Source organism: Petaurus breviceps, unplaced genomic scaffold, assembly GCF_028583685.1.
Source record: "Petaurus breviceps papuanus isolate PSGF00001 unplaced genomic scaffold, PetGlider_PUasm1.0 81, whole genome shotgun sequence".
Taxonomy (NCBI): Eukaryota; Metazoa; Chordata; class Mammalia; order Diprotodontia; family Petauridae; genus Petaurus; species Petaurus breviceps.
The window spans coordinates 5,531,219-5,555,480 of NW_027186546.1; the positions used below are offsets into that span (position 1 = coordinate 5,531,219).

At 35.9% G+C, this 24,262-nt stretch overlaps 1 protein-coding gene and 1 pseudogene across 3 annotated transcripts in view; one reads left to right on the forward strand and one right to left on the reverse strand.

Annotated features, from left to right (window-relative positions):
- LOC138176119 (inositol 1,4,5-trisphosphate-gated calcium channel ITPR2) overlaps positions 1 to 24,262 on the reverse strand; it is a 529,530-nt gene that overhangs the window by 28,271 nt on the left and 476,997 nt on the right. The window lies entirely within an intron of this gene.
- LOC138176080 (large ribosomal subunit protein eL34-like) lies at positions 409 to 823 on the forward strand (annotated as a pseudogene).

Genomic DNA, 24,262 nt, shown 5'->3' on the forward strand with positions numbered 1-24,262 from the left:
AGTTTACTAGATATTTTCCTTATAACAACCCTATCACATGGGTAGGACAAGTATTTTCTGCTTATGTATTATTTGACATATGATGAAATTGAGGTTCAAAATAGTTAAATGATTTCTGATCCTACTGTATTTTTTTCTGATAAATTGATATCCTCTCAAATACCCAGATTATCCAGATCATTATCCTTCTCATTGCTTATGATATTACATCTTCAGCGGTTTAGTTACTCATGGGGAAGGCCAAATTTTAAATCTTATTATCACCCGTAATCACTGGGCAACTTTTAGTATCATGTTGTAGAGGTAGTAATGCCAAGATTTGGTAACTGAAGAGACAAGGATAATACTGAGAACCTTTAAGAATAGAAATATGGCCTCTTCCAGTGGTGGACCTGACAGAAATTAAAAATGGTTTAGCATCTGACATACCGCCGTAGGCTGTCCTACAATACAGCTTCCAACAAAACTCGGCTGTCACAAACCCCAGGTAACAGAACTGTTTACCTTTATACCAAGAAAGTTGGGAAAGCACCACAATCTGCCTGTGGTGTGTTCCCAAGAAGACTTCGAGGTTTTCGTGCAGTGAGACCTAAAGTTCTTATGAGGCTATCAAAGACAAAAAAGCATTTCAGCAGGGCTTATGGTGGCTCCATGTGTGCTAAATGTGTCTGTGACCAGATCAAGTGTGCTTTCCTGATTGAGGAGCAGAAAATTGTTGTGAAGGTGTTGAAGGCACAAGCACAGAGTCAAAAAAGTAAATAAAAAGGATATGTGTTTTGAATAATAAAGAAAATTAAAATGTGTAAAAAAAAAAGAATAGAAATATGGTGGTACCTTCAACAGAAATGAGGAAGTCTGGAAGAGAAAGTAAAGATGAGTTAAATTTTAGACATGCTGAGTTTGAGATGTCTCTTTATTATCCAGTTAAAAGAGCTAGAAGGCAATTGGTGATGTAGGCCTGAAGCTCAGAGGAAAGACTAAGGTTGGATATATGGATAATAGCAGAAGGTTAAGAGAATCAGTTATACACATTAGGTCTTGCTCTATTGCCTAAAGGTCCCACCCTTCAATTGAATAGCACAACCAAAAAGAGTTAAGTTCCTGCAACATTATAACATTATAGCTTGCAGCCACTGAGTTTAAATTGACCTTTAATTTTATCTAAGTCAAAACTCCTAAGGTTGCCTTGAGTTGTAGTGAAATAACTATACACTTGATGAGAACCACTTTTGGCTTGACCATGACTTATTATGCTTGAAAATTAGACTATCATCAGGATCTGCACTTTGCTCAACTTTGTGCTTTCCATATATTGCCAGTTAAATGTATGCTTGTTTAACTGAAAGCTGACCAGACTTTTTTAATGCCAATAAAAAGGATTTATTTTGATTTAAAATTCATTGCTAGGAATGGAAAACTGATGGTGTTGCTCGTGTTGGTGGCTAAGATTTCCGGAGTTCCTTCTAACCCAGACTTATCACTTGCTCTTCAATAATGGTTTCCTATATCTTGTAAATTTCATCCAGGCAATATTAATATATTCCTTTCTGACTGCTGCAATGAAGAGTCTAGCAGATGCCTTGAATGCTTCTTTGTGTGAGAGTAATAAATGTTTTTTATCAGTCATTTTGCTGGCTCACCCCAAAGTTTAATGCTTATTTGGAATTGCAACACATTTAGTGTTTTTATTGTTACTGATATTCTCACATTAAAGGGAGCCCTTTAAATTGAGAATGTGGTTTGAAGTTATATTAGCCACCAGAATCATAATAGCATCCATGCTACGTTATTTGAAGGATATGATACTGATTTATATCCCTTGTCATGTTTATGTTTCTCATAAGATTTAACATAATTTTCTGTGATCTCTGATGCTCAGAATTTGTTCCCCACACTCCTCCTAATATCAAGCTTCTACTCAGAAAAACTCTCTTATACTTGCAGGAAGATGGGAGTAATTTGGAGTCATAGCAGCAGATTTGCTTTCATTGCTTATGTGGTTTAGAATGTGAAATGATCAATAAGTACTTGAGGTAAAACAAATAAATAGAAATGTTATAGTAAGATATAAGAATGGAACTGATATATAAAAATGTCTATTTTTTTAAAAGATAAATTGAGAGATGATTGCTCACTTTACAAAGGACTATTGAGTCACCATGTTGTTTTGTTTTGGGGGTGTCCAGACTTCTGATTTTTATCAGCGTAGGGAGCTTTTCTGTGAGGAAACTGCTTCAAACAATGCATTATCAGCATCTGCCCTGAAAATTAAATAGTTTTAGGAGTTGCCTGTGGCATTAAAAAGTTAAAGATCACACAGCCAATATTCATCAGAGGCTGATCTATTACCCAGGTCTTCCTGATCCTTACACCTCATCTCTATACATTATGATATACCATGTTTCCATATCAATTACTCCATATTTAAAATGTTACAAAAATGACACTTTTGCACAGCTTTTTAGGAATACATCTCTGATACAAAGATACTCCTACAATTTGCTGATTAATGCTGATTTCACTAAAGTTCCATTCAATTCCCTCATGATGGTATCTGGGTTTTCAAAGGTTATGCAAGATCCTGCCATGTTAGAGACAGACACCAAGTAGGTATTTAGGACAGACTGAGTGTGTATAGTACAAATACTAGCCTTTAAGTGTGGAAACACTCATCACCAGAGAGTTGGACCCAAGGTGAATACAGTAATAGAAAAAAATGATTTACTAAGTCACATGGGAGCTTATGGTGTGTGTCAGAAAGCGAGAGCTCAGAGAAATGGAATCATAGATATCTTGAAGTATTTAAGTAATTATTAATTATCCCCAAGTTTACCAAAGTACTTTCTCCAGAACACATTTTAATGGAGTTATGAGTTTTATGGAATCAAGATGAAGACAGCAACATGCATTTTCAAATATGACTGTTAATTACAAAACAGCATGTTACTTGTTAGAATACAATGAAGCCTTAAGGGTTTTCTTCCAAGAAAGGGTATCTCTTGCATATATTAATATTATAGAAAAGTCCTTAATAAGCACAAATACAGAAAGATTCTATTCAACAACCCCTTCTTTAATAAACCCCTCATTAATTAATGTATTTTTAAAAAATCAACATTGAACATCAGTACAACCAACTAAACTCAAGGTAGTAGGCATTTATATTTGAATTTGTTTTAATGCCCAAAGCATCATTACAATTTTTCATTCCCCATAATGAGTCTTTTGTACATTCATTCTCATTCACTTTCCCTTTTATATTTTTTGTAGTTTTTGTATATTCCATACTTTTGTTTCTGCTTTTTTCTTAGTGTGATTTCATGTCTTCCTCCATTTGTATTTATCATATTTGTTAGTCTAAATTGCACAACAGTATTCTATTATGTTAAAAAAATATTTTTTTACTTGACTAAATGTTTTATTAAGATGCCCAACATCTGAGTTATTTTTTTTCTGGTAATTTGTGTACCAATGCATGAAATGTCTCCACCCTGTAGTTTTGGTCATCAGATTTAGCAACAACAATAAAATCCTTATACAAAAACTTGCAAGTCATCAGTAGTTTTTTTATTCCACTTGTTACTGTTTTATAATCACACAGTTTAATATCAATATAAAAAAGAGACTTAAGGGAAAAAAATGTGGTATTCATTCATAAGCTTCTGGACCTTGGAGTTCACACCTCCTACTGATAGAGCTCTAAAATGATGATACCTCTAGATTCTATGTTTGAATGCATTTCCTTACAAACTTGAATCTAGCTTCATTTATTGGCAGGCAGAGAATAAATTGGTTCCTTTCCATCCATTGCTTCAAACCATAGTTTCCTGTTTACTTCGGAGAAAGCTTTCCATATAATGATTCCATGTCTTTCAACCACTTCTTTGTCAAAGCAGAATTATTTGTCAATTGAATCTGTCTTTCTTCAGATATAAGATTTTAATGTAAACATTTCTGGTGATCTAGTGACAAGACCATTTACTTTTCCACTGGATTTCATCTCTGAAATACTCATTGTGAATGTTTTACTTTTCTTCTTTAGTTAATACTCTACTGTTGGATATTTAAGTTGCTTCCAGTTTTACATTTAAACATAATTTTTCCTGAAAATTTTCTGGACAGAGAACTCCTTTTTCCCCTGTTTTTTGATAACAATTTTAGAACATATTTTCTTATGAAATTGAAAAATAATTTTATTTCCTAGAGTAAGTTTACTTCTTAGGAATTGCAAGGATTAACTGGATATCTAATACAGAATTCACCCATTCCCTTTTCTATTATTAGATCAAATTACATTAACAGATTTTAGGGTGTGGGAGAAGAACTGCAAAAAAATATCTACATGACCTTTCAGAAATCAATGCTGAAATTTAGGGCTAGAAAAGAAAACTGTCCCGAACTTAGTTCATTGTGATGACCCAACCAGAATCAAGTCTCATTCTTTCTGGTCCTCCCCAACACTTTATACCAAACCTATACTGAATTGAATGGCATTTAAAATCAGGATCAAGGACTAGCTTAAGTTCAGAAAGTATCCTTTCCCAGAGCAACTGTCAGACAAGAATAAATCTCACAAATTCCCTCCTGCCCCAAAACCTCGAAGCCTTGAGGATATTCGAGAGGCCAAATAGAGCCTCCTAAATCAAGACTCTTTTGAACTTATATACAGTGATACCCTAAGACTGCCAGTAGTTTCTCTATCTTTTTCTCTCTGAGTTTTGGCCAAATTGACTATATGGTACTACAAGATTGTGAGGTATTCAGTTTTTCTGTTTTTTAAGAAAAACATTCAGGTATAAGTTTACTTTGATTTTTCCTTCCATTTTTCCTTCCATCATTTATATGAGACAACTTTTTTTTACTCAGGCTATTTTTACATATTCTAATCTGGGTCAATAATACTTCACAATACCTTGAAATCCAAACCAGAAATGTGAATATAAATGAAGTGCCAAATTCAGTGATATGAGGTAGTCAATAACATTCCATATGTATTTACTCACTAAATTCTCCCACCTCACTCTTTCCCCTTAAACATTTCCCTTTAAGAGAAGGGATGAGAGGATGATGCAAGCCTCTAAGTACTGTTCCACTCTCTCATTTGAAAACCCTTCATTAAAGAAAATCACCCCAAAGCATCAGGTAATGGGTCAAAAGGTCTACATATAGGCCCTTTAAGAGTCAATGGCATTCCTGGCCTTAGCCACAACTCAAATATTCAGAGTCAATCAGAATCACATCTGTTCACAAGTTTGAACTGCTTGTTGATGCAAAACTTTGCATTGCCTTGTCCACAGAAGGCCTGACCAACTTTTGTGACTAAATTTCTGTACAGTCTTTGGAGGGAATCTTGAGTTCTTCTCAGCTGCAGAAGAATTTTGGGAAATTTTCCTTCTGTCTTCACTGAAGGGCTGGGTTCCTTTTACTAATATTGGAAGCTCCTCTTGGTCTGGATATCATCAAGAATCTGTTGCAATTCCTCATCTTCAAATCGACCCTCCAGGCTTGGAATCAGAGCCTTAGCCTCTTCTGCTGTCTCAAGACAAAGATTTGCTAAACAGGCCAACTCAAGCTTATGGAGTTTTTTTTGGAGTAACAAACTCCAAACACTAGCGATGGTTTCCCTGTTTTTAAAACGACTAAAACGTGCAGTGTAATTTAGAGTTTTCATGAAAACCTCTGAAAGTTCTTGTTCATCCTCTGCACTTTCATTCTGTTGCTTTCGATGCTCTAGAAGCATGTGGACTTCAGAATTTAGAAGAGTTTCTGCTGTTTCAAGGGTACCACAATCCTCCCAGTCCCCTAGATTTGCAAACTTGGTGACATCTTTGACTCTTATTGTCACCCCACCCTCATATCTAATCTGTTGCCGAGACCTGTTGAAGGAAGGGGAAGACGAGCTACGAGGCATCTTCCTCCACACTGCCAGCGCAAGGGTCGCTGCCTCCAGCCGCCATCATGCTCCAGCTCTGTGCCAAAGGTCTAGAATGTATTTTCAATGACACTAAGTAACCCTCTAATTGCTAAACATCAACTGAGCTATAAAACAGGAAGAGACACTATAAAATCTGAGAATTGGAATAACCTATCTGTTCCACACTTGAATAAGGATCCCTCCTGCAAGATACGTGACAAGTGGTCAACCAGCCTTTGCTTGAAGATTTCCATTAAGGAAGAACCCAAGTCCTCACAAGCCAGTCCATTCTACTTTGGATAGATATAGTTAGGAAGTTTTTTCCTGACACCATGCTTAATTTTGCCTCTTTATAAATTTATAAATTTCATACACTGTTCCTAGTTCCCTCTAAGTCTTTTCCTAATTTGGGAAATTCTACAATGTTTTTAGTGATCCTTAGGTTGTTCCCTGATCCAAAGACACAACACAAATACTACTGATAATGTTGTATTGATGTGATACTTAGACAGTCTCTCAGGAGCTAAAACTATGGTAACCCAAAGGAAATGGGAAAATAGTAGGGATAAGTAGGATGTAATATGTTTCCTTTTTCTACCCCAATGATATCCTTGTTTAAGAAATAACATAAAAGTCATTATCAAATAAGGGCATAATCAGAATAGGAAGTGGGCTGATCACGTAGCAAAAGCAAGGGACAGCTTAAGTATTCCACTGATAGCCACACAACTCAAAAAGAGGAAGGCCTTTAGCATAGAAAACCTCTGGAAGAACTTGAACAAGAATTGTACAAGATAAGAAGGTATAAAAGGGTTGCTACCTGAACTGATTGAAGAAATCCATTAATGTGTTAGCCAACATACATGCTTGTCTATTATTTTTAAGCTTGAAATATTTACTTAAATTTGTTGTTTCACAACATGTCTAGCACACAGGACAAAAAAAAATTACTTCTTGGGGAGGCCAGGAAGCACAATGAGTAAGAGCACTGGCCCCAGTGTCAGGATGACCTGGGGATCAAATCCGGGCTCAGACACTTAGAACCCACCCAGAAACACCTGGCTGTGTAACCTTGAGCAAGTTACTTAACCCCAATTGCTTAAAAAAAATTACTTCTTATAAAATAATGCATAGATGTTGCTTATACTCTTCATGATGTATAAGTTTTCAATTAAAACATAAATCTTTCCTTTTGGAAATTTGAAGTGATTTTTATAATAATTTAATCTGAATGCTTAAAACAGATATTCTATGTGTTTATAATGTGGTGACTTATTACTGGAATAATTTCGTTTTTCAATAATATAAGGTAATCATGTAGGTAATATTAAAATGATAAGCAAAACTGTTCCCCTTCCTTCATTTAAGAGATAAAGCAATGCTCCTTACTATGTACAATGAACTTATTTAAATTATTCCTCTTACATTGCTAGGTAAAGGTAGCCCTATGTTTACTGATGTATTCAGTGTATGAAAGTAATGTTTGTATTTCTCTATGCTATGTGCTTCTTCATGAATTAATCTGGTCTTTTAATTTTGCTTCTTGAGACCCAACTCCACCTTGATTCAGAAAGTCCTGCTCTGATGCCTCATTGTGGCATAGTTCTTGAAGGTCTTGTGAAAAAAGTATAAACTCTTCTAGGTTCTTCCACATTGAAATGGCTTCAAGTATGGTTATGGCAGCCTAGAATTTGCGGAATGCTTGGATAGATTTTGACCTTTGCTGATGAGATTAGCATACCTACATCAATGTGATCACATATATTTAAGTACTACTGCCACTCCAATGTTTCTATTTTTTAGAAGTCACTGTTTGACAATGATGTACTTTAACAAGCTTACAGGCTAATTATATCACATGGAAGGAAAAACATCTCAAAAAGCAGTAATTATCTATGTAAGCTTTAACTAAAGTTATCACATTCTATATAGCTCTATTTAAAAACCTGTCCTCAATTCATCTGCTAACCTAAATATGTTTTAGCATAAATTCAATACTGTTATATTATCTGATATTATATAAAATGTCCCCAGATTGGTTTTTTTCATTAGTAGAACTGTAATAATCAGAGATCAAAACAACTGAAGTGCTTTTTCTCATCTTTATTCCATATAAAATGTGAATACATCAGGTATTGCTTATTAACTGTTTCAATGGAAAGCCTCTAGTCATTCTATTACCAAACCACTAAGGCAGCCAGGAAGCCTACTGCTTTAATAGCTCTTTAGTGTGACAAAAAATGAAAAGAGTAAACATCTTTAATCAAAAGCATTCCTCTTTCCACCTATAGTACACAATGTTCTTAGACAGACAAAGTAGCAAGCTATGGCAATAGTGTAAGCAGGAGGTTATAGGGGCCTGAACCAGGGTGGTGGTAGTATCAGAGGAATGAAGGAGATGTATGCAACAGATATTACCGTGTTTCCCCGATAAGACCTATCCCAAAAATAAGCCCTCCCCGTACTGTGTAAGATTCCTCTAAAATAAGCCCTCCCCCGAAAATAAGCCCTATTGAGATTGCTACTGTAGTGAAGGTGATCCCCTGCGCTACACGCTATATTACGGTACCCTCTGTATGCACCATACCGTTCCCCCCCCCGTGAAACGCATGCCGCGCTCCGAGCTGCATCCAATCAGAGCTGCAGCAGTGAGCACGTCATCCTGTTCTTCCCCAGTGATTTGCTTGCTGGCACCATTGAGAGCAGTGCCGCGGAGGAGAGCTGAGGCAGGACAACATAAGCCCTCCCCTGAAAATAAGCCCTCTGGTGTTTTTCTTTAAAAAAAAAATAATAAGACAGTGTCTTATTATCGGGAAAACATGGTATAAAGGTGAAATCAACAGGTCTTGGCAACAGATTGGATATGGGGGTGGGGTGACAGTAAGAGTCAAAGATGTCACCAAGTTTGCAAATCTAGGGGACTGGGAGGATTGTGGTACCCTTGAAAGTAATAGGAAGATTGGAAGGGGTAGAGTTTAGGGGGAAAAATAACAAGTTCAGTTTTGGATGGAAAACTAAGACTTAAAGAGGTGAATTGCATCCCATTGTTTGACTCGGGTTTAAAGATTTGCTCTCACAAGTGTCTCTCCTTTTCCAGATTCTCTCTTTTTTGACTGGAAAACTTTTATACCACACACCAATTCTCACTTCTACCCAAGGTTTATGAGGAATCATCCATCACTTGAACTCACCTTCACTACTCCTACCTGTAATTCGTCTCTTTAGTTGCTCTTCGGATTCATATTTAGCAATCTGCTTTCTCAGTTAATGCCACCTCATCTCACCTTGCCTTTGTCTTAGTCATTCCTGCTTAGGAGAGGCATATGTCTCCAGTTCAGGTGTATACAACATCTGTACTTCTGGAAGTGGGTTTAGCCTCTCGGTAGGCTTAGTACCTACCAAAGTACCTATAAGGTAGTCATTCTAAGTATCCATTTGGAAATCCAACTCCTGATTGTCTGAGAGATTAAGACAGAAAAGTAGAGAGAGGCGGTATGAACTTTGAATGGTTAAAGCTCTAGGCCAGGCTGGTCTGCCAGTCAGAAGCCTGAGAGAGGAATTACTATGTGTGAACTGGCTTAAAAAATTTTTTAACCTACACCAAGAAGCTATGTTAATGGTCCGAGCCTTGGCCTCTGGGCCAATTAAGCCTCAAAAGTGACTTTAATACTTTTTTAGAGATATATTTTTACTAATACTATTTTTATATCATCTGTATTTTCCGCTATATTCTTTTGCCAACCTTTTTCAGAGAACCAGCCCTTATAATAAAGTATAAAAGAAATAAAAGTTCTGTAAAAATAAACAACATACAAAAAAATTTTATTATATGCTTTATCCCACATCAATGATCCCCTGCATCTGCAAATGAGCAGGGGAAGGTGTCATCTCATTTCTCTTCCTTGAGACCAAACTTAGCCATTATAATTTCCATAATATTTAATTTTTAATTATTTTGTTGTTCTTCCCATTAACATTGTTAGATATTGTGTTTATTGTTTCTATTTGTTTACTTCACTTTGTACCTTTCCATATGCCTTTCCATGTTTCTCTGTATTCCTCATATTCATTGTTTCTCATAGCAATGTAATATTACATTCATTTTTATACCACACTGCATTTAGCCATTCCCCAATTTATGGGCATTTAATTTGTTTCCAGTTCTTTGCTATCCCCTAAAAGTGCTGTTGAGTCATAGAACTTATGCAAATCTCACTGAGACAGTCCAATTTTGTTAAAAAAACCTTTACAATTTCATAGAAAGCTAAAGAACACAGAAAATAAGTTACCCGTGTTCTGTTTTTCATTTGGGCAACTACAGAGAGTACACTTTGATGAAACATTTGTTTCAAGGAGAAAATGCAGTTGACATTCTCTTCTAGAAAGGTTGTCTATAGCTGTTATCCTGACAGTAAAGAATTTAAAACATTTCCATTTTGGTATTATCTGTCATTACTTCGAATAGTTGAAGTTACTGACTTTCAAAGAGTGGGAAAAATATTCTGGAAACAATAAATTGTCTGACCTTATTAACCCAGAATTAGGAGTTCAGTATGTCCTTAAGCAAAAAAAAAAAAAAAAAGAGAGAGAGAGAGAGAGAATAGCCAAAGATAATTATTTAATCATATACAAATTCAAAGAGTTTCAATTGAACTGTAGCTGATTAAATACAATGAGAGCTAACTGTTACCTTTGGAGATTTTTCTAAACCCAAACTCTAGAAGTTATCCAACTATAATACAATCCCCGATCCATTGAATTTTGACTGTGTAGTGGTTTCTATTATATATAAATTGGGTGCATCCAATTTACAATCTTTGATATATACTTTTATCTCCAAAAGCCCTTTGAGGCAATTGTGTAAAGTACTATATCAAAGATTGTTGTTGGAAATATGGCAAGATTTCATGATGTAAAAAATACATCAATGTCATTTAAATTGAACGTAATGGTTCCTACTTTTCCATATGGCATTTTTAACCATCCTCTCAACAAATTTGTTCAATAAGTACTGTATAAAAGAAACATTTTGCACTTTGTCCCATAGATGCAATTTGCCAGTTGATTGATGTATTTTTCTATAGCTAATCTGATTTATATATACTGTCTTTTCCTTTATTAAAGATGACATAATCTCAGTTTCTAGCACACACATATGCACACACACACATACACATATACAAACTGAACTACAGAGAAATAGATACAAGGCAAAGATGGGGAAAGATAAGATTTCATGAACCAACTTTGCAACCAAATAAAAAATCTGACAAAAATTCATAATGCAGATAAGGAAAGATAAATGGAGCCATTTTAATAAGATGAAAAGAAATCTGCAAGCTGATGCAAGTTGGGTCTGAAGGATACTTGGATTTTCTACTTAAAATACAAATATTTAAAGTAAATTGTAAAAAGCGAAACTAAAAGTCATGGAAGAGCTCATTCTATTTATATTATTTTACTTGCATATTAACTAAACCAAGAATTACATTCTCATTTGTTCTTAAATGTTTCTACTATTGTTCCTGCTTCATTTTTATTAAGCCAAAATAGAGCCATAATCAGGGGTCAAAGTCCCAGGTGCAACTGAATCTAATGGGAGTCAAATTGGCCACTTATTGTTAAGGGAGGGATTAATTAACCATGCAGGGGAGACTGGAAAAGGGCAGAGTTCAGGACCACCAACACTTTGCTTTTCCAAAGAATGCACTCTGAAGAAGCTGGAGTCAGACATTTTCTCCTCCTTTACCTTCTATAGTCCCAGCATCTTAGCCATCCCATCCATGCCCAAGCAGGAGTCAGGGTTGTGAGAATCAGAATGGTGAGCACACCTTAATCTTTAATTAATAATTTAATCTTAATCTCAAGCACAATGAACTGGGTACATCACAAAGGAGAATGATAATGCCACTATGCTTTCTAAGCAGAAATTTATGGGATACTGGGACTAGGAGGTAGAACCAAAACCAGGAACACTTGAAGGAAAAAGGCTCTGGGTCCCAGAATAACCAACACAGAGAGGCAGGAATGGAGTAAGAGAGGGCATTTAATTAGCATTGGGAACTCCTAATCATAAACCTATAACACTTCCAGTTAAACTCATCTTTTCCCAGAAACTCTTTCCTCTTTCCAAATTTCTCTATTATTGTTGAGGGTACCACCATCCTCTCAGTTCCTCGGGCTTAACAATCTAGACATCATTACTGCTGATTCTCTCTCAACTCTCATATCCAATGTGTTCTTAAGACCTGTCTATTTACTTCATGATATCTCTAGTATATATATCTCTTTCTTTCCATTGCTACAATACTAGTATAGGTTCTCATCACCTCTCACCTGGAATACTCCAATAACATGTTGATTGATCTGCCTGGTACAAGTCTCTTCCAACTATAATCCACCTTCCACTTAGCTGTCAATGTGATATTCCTAAAGCACAAGTCTTCTGACCATGTCACCCCTTCCAAAGATCAAATATAAATTCCTGTTTGATGTTCAAAGTCATTAAAAATACATCCTCCTCCCCTTTCTATACTTCTTACAACTTATACCTCACCATGGACTCAGGTTTCCTTGTTGTTCCTCAAACAAGATACTCTAGATCCTGAGTCTGGACATTTTCACTGGCTGTCCCCCACTCTTGGGACACTACACTCCTTCCTCATCCCTCCCTCCTGGCTTCTCTGGATTCCTTCAAGTTCCAGTTAAAATCCTGCCTTCTACAGGAAGCTTTTCCCATTTTCTCTTAATGCCAATTCCTTCCCCCTTTTGATTGTTTTTTATCTTGTATATGGCTTGTTTGTACTTGTATGTTGTCTCCCTCATTAGATTGTGAGCTCCTTTAGGGCAGGGGCTATCTTTTACCTTTCTTTTCCCCCCCAACACTCAGCATGTTCTTGGCATGTAGCAGATGTTTGATAAATGTTTATTGACTGACTGACCAAAAGGGTGAACTCATCTGACATTCCCTCATGCCAGTGTACCAGAATCTCTGTCTGTCATCTTTTCCTATCTCTCAACTAAGGGCCCCTTTCTGGCCTCTTGTCCCAGGTGCAAAAATACCTATTTATAGTTTTGAACCCCAAATGTCTTTCATTACCAATATAAAATATGATAGTGAGCAGTAGTATATATCTTTAAAGAGAAAGGGATATAATGGCAGTCACTGGCAAGGACTGTTGATCTTGCTCTGATTCTAACTTGTTCTCTCTTGCCATTTGCACTTAATGAAGAGCAGGGATAGATACATAATTAACCCTCAAAATGGTAAATGGTTGCCATCTAAAATTTTAGATGTTTTGGTTGGATGGGCATCGTATACAAGTTTAATGCTTAGAGACTTGTAATAACACTTGGTAAATATCAGTTAAATAAACAAGTGTTTGTGTATTTTCATAAAAGGATTATGAATATAAAGAATGCTTGATCTATGAGGGATCTTAGAGAGCATTTAGTCCCCAAATTTTATTTTATATAAGAAATTTAAAGCCAAGAAAGATTAACTGACAGACATATAATGAGTTAGTGGCAGAAAAAGAAGCTGAAACTCAATGTCTTGATTCTTAGACAAGTGCTGTTTCCACTGTCATGTTCCTTTGGTGACTTTGGGGTCATAAATAATCACAGAATCATACATTTTTTGAGTTGGAAGGGACCTGAAAATCACAGAATCATACATTTTTTTGAGTTGGAAGGGACCTAAAAGTCATCTAGTTCTGGAACCACAGGATGTTAGAACTGAAAAGAACTCAGAGATTAACATATACTTTCACTTAGTTAAATTCCCTAATTTTGTAGAAAAGGCAACAGATCTATAAATATAAAATGAATTGACCCTGATTAGGTAGCTTAAAGATTCATGACCAGAACATTTTTTCTAACTCTTACAACTCATACTTTTCACAAAAAGGAGAATACCAGATCAATTGGTCCTTACTAGCAGGTGGCTTTATTTGAATACAATCTGAAAAAAAAATAGGGTGATTAAAAAAAGAAGCCTTAATAGCCATTAGTTGATAGTCATTACTTAATAGTCAGCCTAGCCTAATCAAAGAAAGCACAACAGATTACTTCCCACTCACTATAACACTTCACATAACCAGTAAAGGTAAGATTTTTCATTGCATTTTTATAGCAGAAATAATCTTCAAAATAGAACCTGGGTCTTGTGGATAACTTTTCAAATCCAACCAAATCTTAAATTATATTCCCATCACTTTCAACAGCTTACATGGATATCCCACCACTACGTCAAATTTAACATGGATATTTTTCATCTCCCCTGTTCCCAAACTGGTTCCTTGTTATGACCTCCTTATTTCTGCAAATGGTACCACAATCATAATTTATGCTGAAAACTTCAGCTAACTTGCCTTGTTCTTCTCCCTCCCAAATTCAATGTCAGAAATCTTCTTTTTGTTTTTGTGATATTTCTTACATCTATCTCTTCTTTTCCATTTTCACTGCCATCACCATGGTCCAAGTCCTTATCATATGGATTTTTAAAATAGTTTCCTATTTGATCTCCTTAAATCAGGTTTCTCCTCACCTTACCATGTCTTGTACATGGGTCACCAGATTAATACTCCTAAAGCACTATTTTCTTCTACTAACTACCTCACTCAAAAACATTCCTTCTCCTGATTCCCTGTAGGAGAAGCCCAAGCTCTGTAACCTGGTCCTCCACAAATTTAATTCCAATCTGCAAGTCCTGCATTTTCTTTTAGGGTTCTATGCTCCATTTCAGGCAAGAGGCTAAATTCATAGCCTACCAAACACATACTTGTATTTCAACCTGAAGTCAAAATTCAAAGAATATGTATTAAACACTTGCTATGTATAAGATATTATGCTAGGTAATGGGGATAAGAAGATGAAAAATGATGGAATCTTTGACATTAATGAAGTTATGGTCTAGTAAGAGGAGATTACAGAAATAACTTTAATAAAATTTGAACTGTGATAAATGCATAGAATCACCCCAAATTTAGTAAAGGATGATGAGAAATTTAGTGATGAAGGGATTTTATCTAACTGGTGTTAGGGGAAATCAGCTGATTCTTCATGGAAGAGTTTGTAACTAAGGTATGACTACGTTTATGTCATGCAAATGTATGTAGATGGAAAATGTGCCTCCTTTAAACCCATCAGATTTATGTCATAGGTTGCAACCAAGAACTTTTTAAGTACTTACCAAATAAGGAATTGTATGATATGATCAGATGGACACAATAGGAAAATTATTTTGGCAATAATGTGAAGAATGTTTTGGAGAGGAAGAAGTCTAGGTTCAGAGAAACTAGTTAAAAGACTACTAAAATATTCCAGGTGAGAAGGAGGCACTAGTGCTAGGATGATGAAATCATATATAATACTTTAGTAAAGGTAGAGCTAAGATAGGTGTAAAGACAGGGACTCACCTGAGTTTTCCCCTAATTCCCTCCAAATCCTTTTAAATAATGACTCTAAACAAATTCCAGAGCAGCAGAACCAAGAAAAAGAGAGTGAAACAATTTTCCAGTCCAAGACTTAGATGGCTGACAAGAAAGGTCTGTTGTACTAGCATGAGAATCCAGCACAGGTCACACCAGTGCACATCAGACCCCAGCAAACCAGAAGAGGCCTCAGAATGACTGAATCAGTGGCAGCAGTGATGGTTTCCACAACTCTCAGTCCAGAGATGGTAAGGGGATTGGATAACAGGTCAGAAAGAGATTTATACGAGTCCCTTTGCACCAGGGGCAGGACTTTGTTACATTGCTTAAACTTAGATCCGGGGTATAGTCCTAGGTCTTAGTCCCAGTGTGAGAAGGAATACTAGCACAGCAGAGTTTGCAGCCACAAGGGAGCAAAATTATTGGACTACCTCAAAGTCATGATTAAAAAAAAAAGCCTAGAAATCATCTTTCAAGAAATTTATCAAGGAGAATTGCCCTGATATTCTAGAACCAGAGGGTAAAACAGAAATTGAAAGAATCCACTGATCACCTCCTGAAAGAGATCCCAAAATGAAAACTCCCAGGAATATTATAATCAAATTCCAGACCTCCCTGATCAAGAAGCAAATAGTTTAAGCAGTCAAAAAGAAACAATTCAAATACTGTGGAGCCACAGTCAAGATAACACAAGATTTTTAGCAGATTCTGCATTGTAGGATTGGAGGTCTTGGGATATATTCTGGAGGGCAAAAGAGTTAGGATTACAACTACGAATCACCTACCCAGCAAAAATGAGTATAATCCTTCAGGGGGAAAAATCAACCTTCAATGAAATAGAAGATTTTTCAAGCATTCCTGATGAAAAGACCAGAGCTGAATAGAAAATTTGACCCTCAGATACGAGATATAAAAGAAGCATAGAAAAGTAAATAGGAAAGAGAAATCATAAGGGATTTGGTAAGGTTAAAGTATATATATTTCAAGGTTTTTTTTTGCTTTTTTATTTTTTTTTTCTTTTTGGAGGGGGGAAAGTAGGGCAATTGGGTTAATTGACTTGCCTGAGATCACATGGCTAGTAAGTGTTAAATGTCTGGGGCTGGATTTGGACTCAGGTCCTCCTGACTCCAGGGCCGGGGCTCTATTCACTGTGCCACCTAGACGTCCCTAATTGTTTATATTTCTACATGGGAAAATGACATTCATAATTCCTAAAAATTTTCTTTTTCCTAGGGAATTTAGGAGTATACATAGACAGAAAGCAGAGGTGTGAGTTGAATGTGATAGTATGATTATCTGAAAAAATAAAATTAAGGGATGAGAAAGAAGAATGCACTGGGAGAAGGGAAAAGGGAAAGGTAGAATGGGACAAATTACCTGACATAAAAGAGGCCTGAAAGAGATTTTTCACTGGAGGGAGAAATGGGGAAAGCAAGGAGGGGAGTACATGAACCTTACTCTCATTGGAACTGGCTCAAAGAGAGCATAATGTACACACTCAGTTGGGTATAGAAATCAACACAGGAAAGTAGGAAGGGAAGGGAATAAGAGAAAGTGTGGGTGGGGAAAGAGCTGATAGAAGGGAGTGCAGTTTGGGGTAGGTAAAAGTCAGAAGCAAAACATTTTTGAGAATGGACAGGGTAAAAGGAGAGAGAGAGAGTAGAATAAACAGGGAGAAAATAGGATGTAGGGAAATACAGAGTTGGTAATTATTACTCTGAAAAAAAATTTTATAGTGACTTTCTCTGATAAAGACTTCATTTCTCAAACATATAGAAAATTGAGTCAAATTTATAGAAGAGCCATTTCCCAATTGATAAATGGTCAAAGGATATAAATAGGCAGTTTTTAGACAAAGTAATCAGAACTTTCTATCTATGGTCACATTAAAAAAAGTGCTCTAAATCACTACTGATGAGAGAAATGCAAATTAAAAAAAACTCTGGGCTACTACCTTATACCTGTCAGAGTGGCTAATATGACCGAAAAGGAAAATGAAAACTATTAATTAGTTAATTAAACTATTGGTGAAGTTGTATATGGATGCAACCATTCTGGAGAGCAATTAGGAACTATTCCATAAGAGCTATAAAACCCACATACCCTTTGACCAAGCAATACCACTACTAGTTCTTTATCCCAAAGAGATTTTTAAAAAAAGGACATATGTGTACAAAAATATTTATAGCCACTCTTTTAGTGGTGGCAAAGAATTGGAAATTCAGGGAATGACCATCAACTGGAGAATGGTTGAACAAGTTGTTGTATACGGTTGTGATGGAATACTATTATGTATTAAGAAATGATGAGCAGGATGTTCTCAGAAAAATACTGAAAGACTTACATGAACTGATACAAAATTAAATAAGCAGAACCAGGAGAACATTGTACACGGTAACAGCAATATTGTAAGATGATCTATTATGAATAACTTAGCTATTGTCAGCAATACAATGACTTTCTATAGGACTTATGAGGAAAGATGCTGTCCATCTCCAGAAAAATAACTGGTAGAGCCTGAATGCAGGTAAAAGATACTTTTTTTCCTTTTTTTCTTTATTTTTCTTAGGGTTTTATTTGTTTTGTTTTGTTTTTTATGTGTTTTCGTTAACAGAATGACTTACATGGAAATGTTTTTTGATTCACTATACATATATAACCTATGTAAAATTGCTTCTCAAATGGGGGGAAGGAGGGAGAGAATTCAGAACTCAAAATTTGAAAAAGGAATGTTAAAATTGTTTTTATGTATAATTTGGAAAAAATAAAATATTAAATGATTTTAAAATGAAAGGGGTGAATTGACAACCAAGTAAGAGGAAATTAAAACAATTACTAGGAGCTCTTTTGCCCAAATATATGCCAATAAATTTGACAATCTAAATGAAATACATACATATATAGATATAAATTTTATTTATAATATTGAATATGAGTTCACTAAGGAAGAAAGCACAGAAAAAGAAAAGAAGATTGAGGACATCTCGTTTGCCCTTTGCTTTTGCAGCGGACCATTGCTTCAGAGGGTGATGTCTTAACTTGTGGATGAATTAGATTTAAGTGAGGCAGCATTACACAGCCATCAGCTTATCTCTCTCTTCCAAAGTCATCAAAGCCTAGTGGCAAGACAAAAGTTAAAATGACAAGAGACAACCCAGGATGGAGTGAATGACGTTGGTATCTTTGATGTCTGCCCAAGCTCTAAGTGCTCCACATTGTCTGCTTCAGCTGCCTTCATGACCATTAGAACAAACTGTTCTCATCTGTTTACTCCATTGGGGGAATAAGCACATGCTTCACATGCTTGGGGTCAACAACACCCAACTCACCAACAGGTTTGTGGGCCATAAGTTACCCTCAAACTGGTTTAGTCTATCTGCTGAGATGGTTTACCATGGTGTGGCTGCTTCACACTCCAGCTTCTTGGAGCCAGGTAAGAGTTGGGTTGCAAGGTGGATAGCAAAGATGTTAGTATTCTGGTCCCAAGATACAGTCATCAAAAGAGGTAGAAGAAGGAAGAGGGAAGTAGAAGAGGAATCCCTCAGAGTGTTGGGAAGAGAATCAGGAAAGATCAGTACTGTGACAGTTTAGGATAAGGCAGTATAAATGAAGATAGGATGAATTGCTGAGGAAAGGTCAAGAAATATAAGGACTAAAAAAAGACCATTGGACACTAAAAGGCTGCTTGAAGAACAGTTTCAGCAGAATGCTAAGAACAGAAGTCAGATTGGAAGGTGTTAAGGAGGGAAAGGGTGAAAGGAGAGAAAGGACAGATGGGATGAAGAATAGGATGGAGGAAAATACACAAGTAGTAATCATAATTGTAATGTGAATGGGATGAACTCTCTCACAAAATGGAAGCAGTTAGCAGAATGTGTCAAAAACCAGAATCCTATGGTATGTTATTTACATACACTTGAAGCAGAGAGATACACACAGAGTAAAGCTAAGGGGCTAGAGTAGAATCTATTATGCTTCAGCTGACATAAAAAAAAAAAAAAAAGGCAGGGTAGCATTCCTGATATGAAAGCACAAGCAAAAACAGAACTAATTAAGAGATAAGGAAGGGGAAAAAAGAGAGTTAATGAAGGAAACTACATCTTGCTAAAAGGTACCACAGACAATGAAGCAATATCAATACTAAACATATATGCACCAAGTGGAATAGCATCTAAAATCTTAAAGGAGAAGTTAAGTAAGTTACAGGAAGATATAGAGAGCAAAACTATACTAGTGGGGGACCTCAGGTGTCCCCTCTCAAAACACAAAAAAGAAACAAAGGAAGTAAATGGAATATTAGAAAAGTTAGATGTGACAGACCTTGTATGATTTAAACATAAGCAAATTAGAAGAACAAGGAATAATCTACTTGTCAGATCTATGAAGAGAAGAATTCATGACCAAACAAGAGATAGTGAGCATCACAAAATATAAAATAGATAATTTTGATGATACTAAATTAAAAAGCTTTTGTACAAACCAAAACCAATGCAACCAAGATTAGAAGGAAAACAGAAAGCAGGGAACCAAGTTTTACAGCAAGCATCTCTGATAAAGGTCTCATTTCTCAAATATTTAAAGAACTGAGTCAAATTTACAAGAACACAAGCCATTCTACAAATGATAAATGATCAAAGGATATAAACAGTTTTCAAATTAAGAAATCAAAGTTATTTATATGCATATGAAGAAGTGCTCTAAGTCACTTTTGGTTAGAGAAAGACAAATAAAAAACAACTTTGAGGTAATGCTTCACACATTGAATAAATTCATACAGATTGACTTATATGACGAAAAAGAAAATAATAAATGCTGAAGAAGATGTGGGGAAATTGGGACACTAATGCACTGTTGGTGTACTTGTGAATTCTGAAGAACAATTTAGAACTATGCCCAAAGGGCAACCAAACTTTGATCTAGCAATAGCACTACTGTGTCTATATCCCAAAGAGATCATGTACAAAAATATTTATAGTAGCCCTATTCATGGGGTCAAAATATTGGAAATTGAGGAGATGTCCATCAATTGGGGAATGGCTGAATAAGCTATGCTATATGAATGTAATGGAATACTATTGTGGAATAAGAAATGATGAACAGGCAGTTTTCTGAAAAACCTGGAAAAATTTGTATGAACTGATGCAAAGTGAAATGAGGAGAACCAGGGAAACATTATACACAGTATCAGCAACACTGTGTTATTATAAATTACAAATGACTCAGCTCTTCTCAGCAACACAATGATCCAAGACAAGTACAAAGACTCATGAAAGAAAATGCTGTCCATATTCAGATAAAAAACTGAAGTGCTTTGAATGCAGATCAAAGCATGCTTTTTCCACTTAGTTTATTCCTTTTTGCGTGTTTTTTTTCTTTTGATCTATTTCTTCTTTCACAACTTTGACTAATAAGAAAAATTTTTTACATGATAGCACATGTATAAATTATATCAAACTGTACCATTTTTGGAAGAGGAAAGAAGAGGGAAGGAAGTAGAAAATATTGGAACTCAAAATCTTATAAAAATGAATGCTATAAATTTTCATGACATGTGACTGGGAAAAAAATAAAATACTATCTTTAAAAAGTTACATTTTTTTCTTTATAAAGCAATTGGGGTTAAGTAACTTGCTCAATGTTACACGGCCAGTTATTTCTGGGTGTGGTGCTGCGTATCTGAGCCCGGATTTGATACAGGTCATCCCGATACTGGAGCTGGTGCCCTTACTCACTGAGCCACCTGGCCGCCCCTAAGCAATTGGGGTTAAGTAACTTGCTCAAGGTTACACGGCCAGGTTTTTCTGGGTGGGTGCTAAGTGTCTGAGCCCAGGATTCGATCTCCAGGTCTTCTCAACACGGGAGCCGGTGCTCTTACTCACTGTGCTACCTGGCCACCCCAGAAAGTTACATTTTTTAAACTGAATTGAGTGCTATTGAAATCTACTTCACTAACAGCTCTGGAAACAGAACTTCTCCAGAAATGCCCAAAATAGGGAAAGACCAAAAGCAGGAGAAATTTCTTAACTCCCTTTGAGTCATTTCACTTATATGAATGTAGAAGCACTGCTTCCAGAATATCTGGTTATTTTATACCAGGTTCTCCTATATTCATTATATTCAATACTACTTGTCCCAAAAAGACAATGTTTTACTTTTATTAGTTCATAACCAGGTACAACTGATATTATTATCCCCAAAATACAAATGAGGAAATTGAGGCTGTTTCTATGGTTATATGATTAAGCTCTAGAGGCAGGATTCAAACTCAAGTTGTCTTTACTCCAAATCCAGTGCTCTCTTTATTATGCCACACTCTTTCCTTTTCATTAAAAAAAAAGTCTTATAGCAATACCAAACTTTATACAATAGATGCGTATCATACTGGATCCAAAATTAGAAGAACTAGATTTAACTCCTGGCTCTGCTACTTATCACCTATGTCACCATGGGCAAATTATTCGATTCTTTATGCTTTGGTTTCTCAGCTGCAAAATGAGGGAAATATTAGGTATGACATTTATCTTAATGGGTTGTTGTGAAATAAATACTTTATAAATTATAAAATACTTGACAAATGTAAACCTTTTAATATAGATATGGTTATCACATTGTTGTAAACAGAATCATGTTTTAAACAAAAAAAGGAGGTAAAAAACCTACAGTGAATCAATTCACTTTCTAAATGCTCACAAATCATCTATTAAATCACATGCTCTAGAATTTTACCAGGACAAAATTTTCCCAATACTTGAGCATCTTTCCTATTCTCTATAGCAAATCACAGCTAATCTAAATCAAATCACAGCTGCCAGTTCTTTGTAGAAGCAATATACTATATTCAGAAAGGTGTTGGGTTTGGTGTCAAAGAAGATGGGATTGAATCTCAGCTGTGGTACTAGTTGTGTGCTCCTGGGAAAATCACTTCACATAAACTTCCTCATCTCTAATAAGTTGGTGTTGGACTGTCCTGTCCCACTCTTAATTATGTAATCCTACTGTAGGACACAGTTTATTTAGGCATTTAGTATACATATGTGCTCTCACTATTCCTTTGCTTCTTCAATTCCACATTAACAACTTTTGTTCTAGATTTTTATATAATTCTTGGAACAAGAATTCATTCTTCCTCAGTGGGTCCAACATCACTTTCTACAGGAAGCATCTCATATATATTATATACTTCCAAATGTTCAGTGATCATCATTCTTCCCTTTCTTCTCTGTGATACATTCTTTCATCTTCCTGATATCAGTGATTCTCTTGAATTTTTCCATATTAATTTTCTTCTCTGATTTTTCCTTTGACATGCAATTAGCATTTTTTGGAGGAACTCACTATTATCCCTGATTATATGTGATGTAAAGTGATAGGACCAATATCTACCAGTTCATTATATTTCTTCTGTACTCTTCTAGATGAAATTTCTCTTGAGAAAAATTATTATTAATAACCAATGATTTGGAGAGATCCAGAGTTCCTCCTTTTTTCTAAAGTCCTGATTTTTAAAAGTTCAGTCCCTTGAAGGGTATTGCTGATAAAAAGATTAGACTAACTTTCTTGCTCCACCCAGGTTGAGTAGTGATGCTCTGCCCAGGTTTGGGTGGGGCATAAACTCTTTGAATATATTGCCCACAGCCCGAGGGGAACTTAGAAATGAATTAAATAATTAAAGTTCAGGTCCACTCCCTCATTGCAATATTCATTGTCTCATTAATTGTTCATCAATCAGGGTTGATTTCCACCCTGAGCAACACCTATTCTTTAAAGGATATATAAACTGTAAGCCCACCACCATGAGGGTCTTTGGTCTAAAAGAGATGGCCAAATAACCATCCTTTTATTAAAAAATATGCTGACAGTAATTATCAATCAATTGGGCAAAATTCTTAGACTGATTATTTTCAGAATTTCTTGTAGACAAAATTATATATTGATTTTATTCTACTGGTCCTTCCCTCTTGCTAAGGACATGACTAGATGTGAGCCTGGGGCTACATACATAGAAGACAGAGAAATGTGGGCGAAAGTATATCAATCTTGAGGGAAGTTAGTCAGAACGTGTTCAACATGGAAATTTGAGGATAAACAACACAAAATTGGCATCAAAATTGCCTAAAGCTGTTTTCTCATGGTATGACTGTGACACAAGAAGGTTACGCCCACCTCGAAAGAGCTTCAGGCTTATGAAGGCACTGGTGAATATATACAGTGGAAGAAGTTGGAGGTAAAGACAGAGTGGACCAAAGTGGGAGACAAAAATGGCTGGAGGACTTAACACCTGACTTAGGATATCATGGCTACTCTCAAAAAGGAGATGAAGCCCAGATGGTCCTCTAAGTCATCTGCTCCAAACTTCTATCTCCTTAAATTCTTGAGGTTTGCTTGCCTATAAACCAAAAAAGTCTGGGCTGCTAGATCTGAGAGGAGATCAAGTACCCAACACATGAAAGTTGTTTGTTATTGTGTTTGAGTTTTATTTTTCTTGCTTCTATGATTATGTTTAAAGAATTGTTTATAGTTATTCCATGAAAATATGGTCTACTTTGATATATATCAGTGTTCCATTGAAACTCAGTAGTGAAGGAAAGCAGGTGGAATTTTTTCCTAGTGAGTGGGGATATAAGCCAAAATGACTGAGCTAAATAAATCTATAAACACCACCCCCTTAGATAAATCACATGTACCCTGACTTCTTTCTTTTTCCCCACCACCCATAAAATAAGTAGGATTTCCAAGAAGTAGTTAACTCTATGAGACCACAGAGAGCTTGGTATTTTACATGGGTGACCTCTGGTGTTGAATGGAGATACATAACCAACAGAGTGAGCACAGGATTGTCCTCACCATTATTAGGGTAAGGTTGTTAGTGGTTGGACAAATTTGGACATCTCAAATTTGGAGCTAGAAATGATTT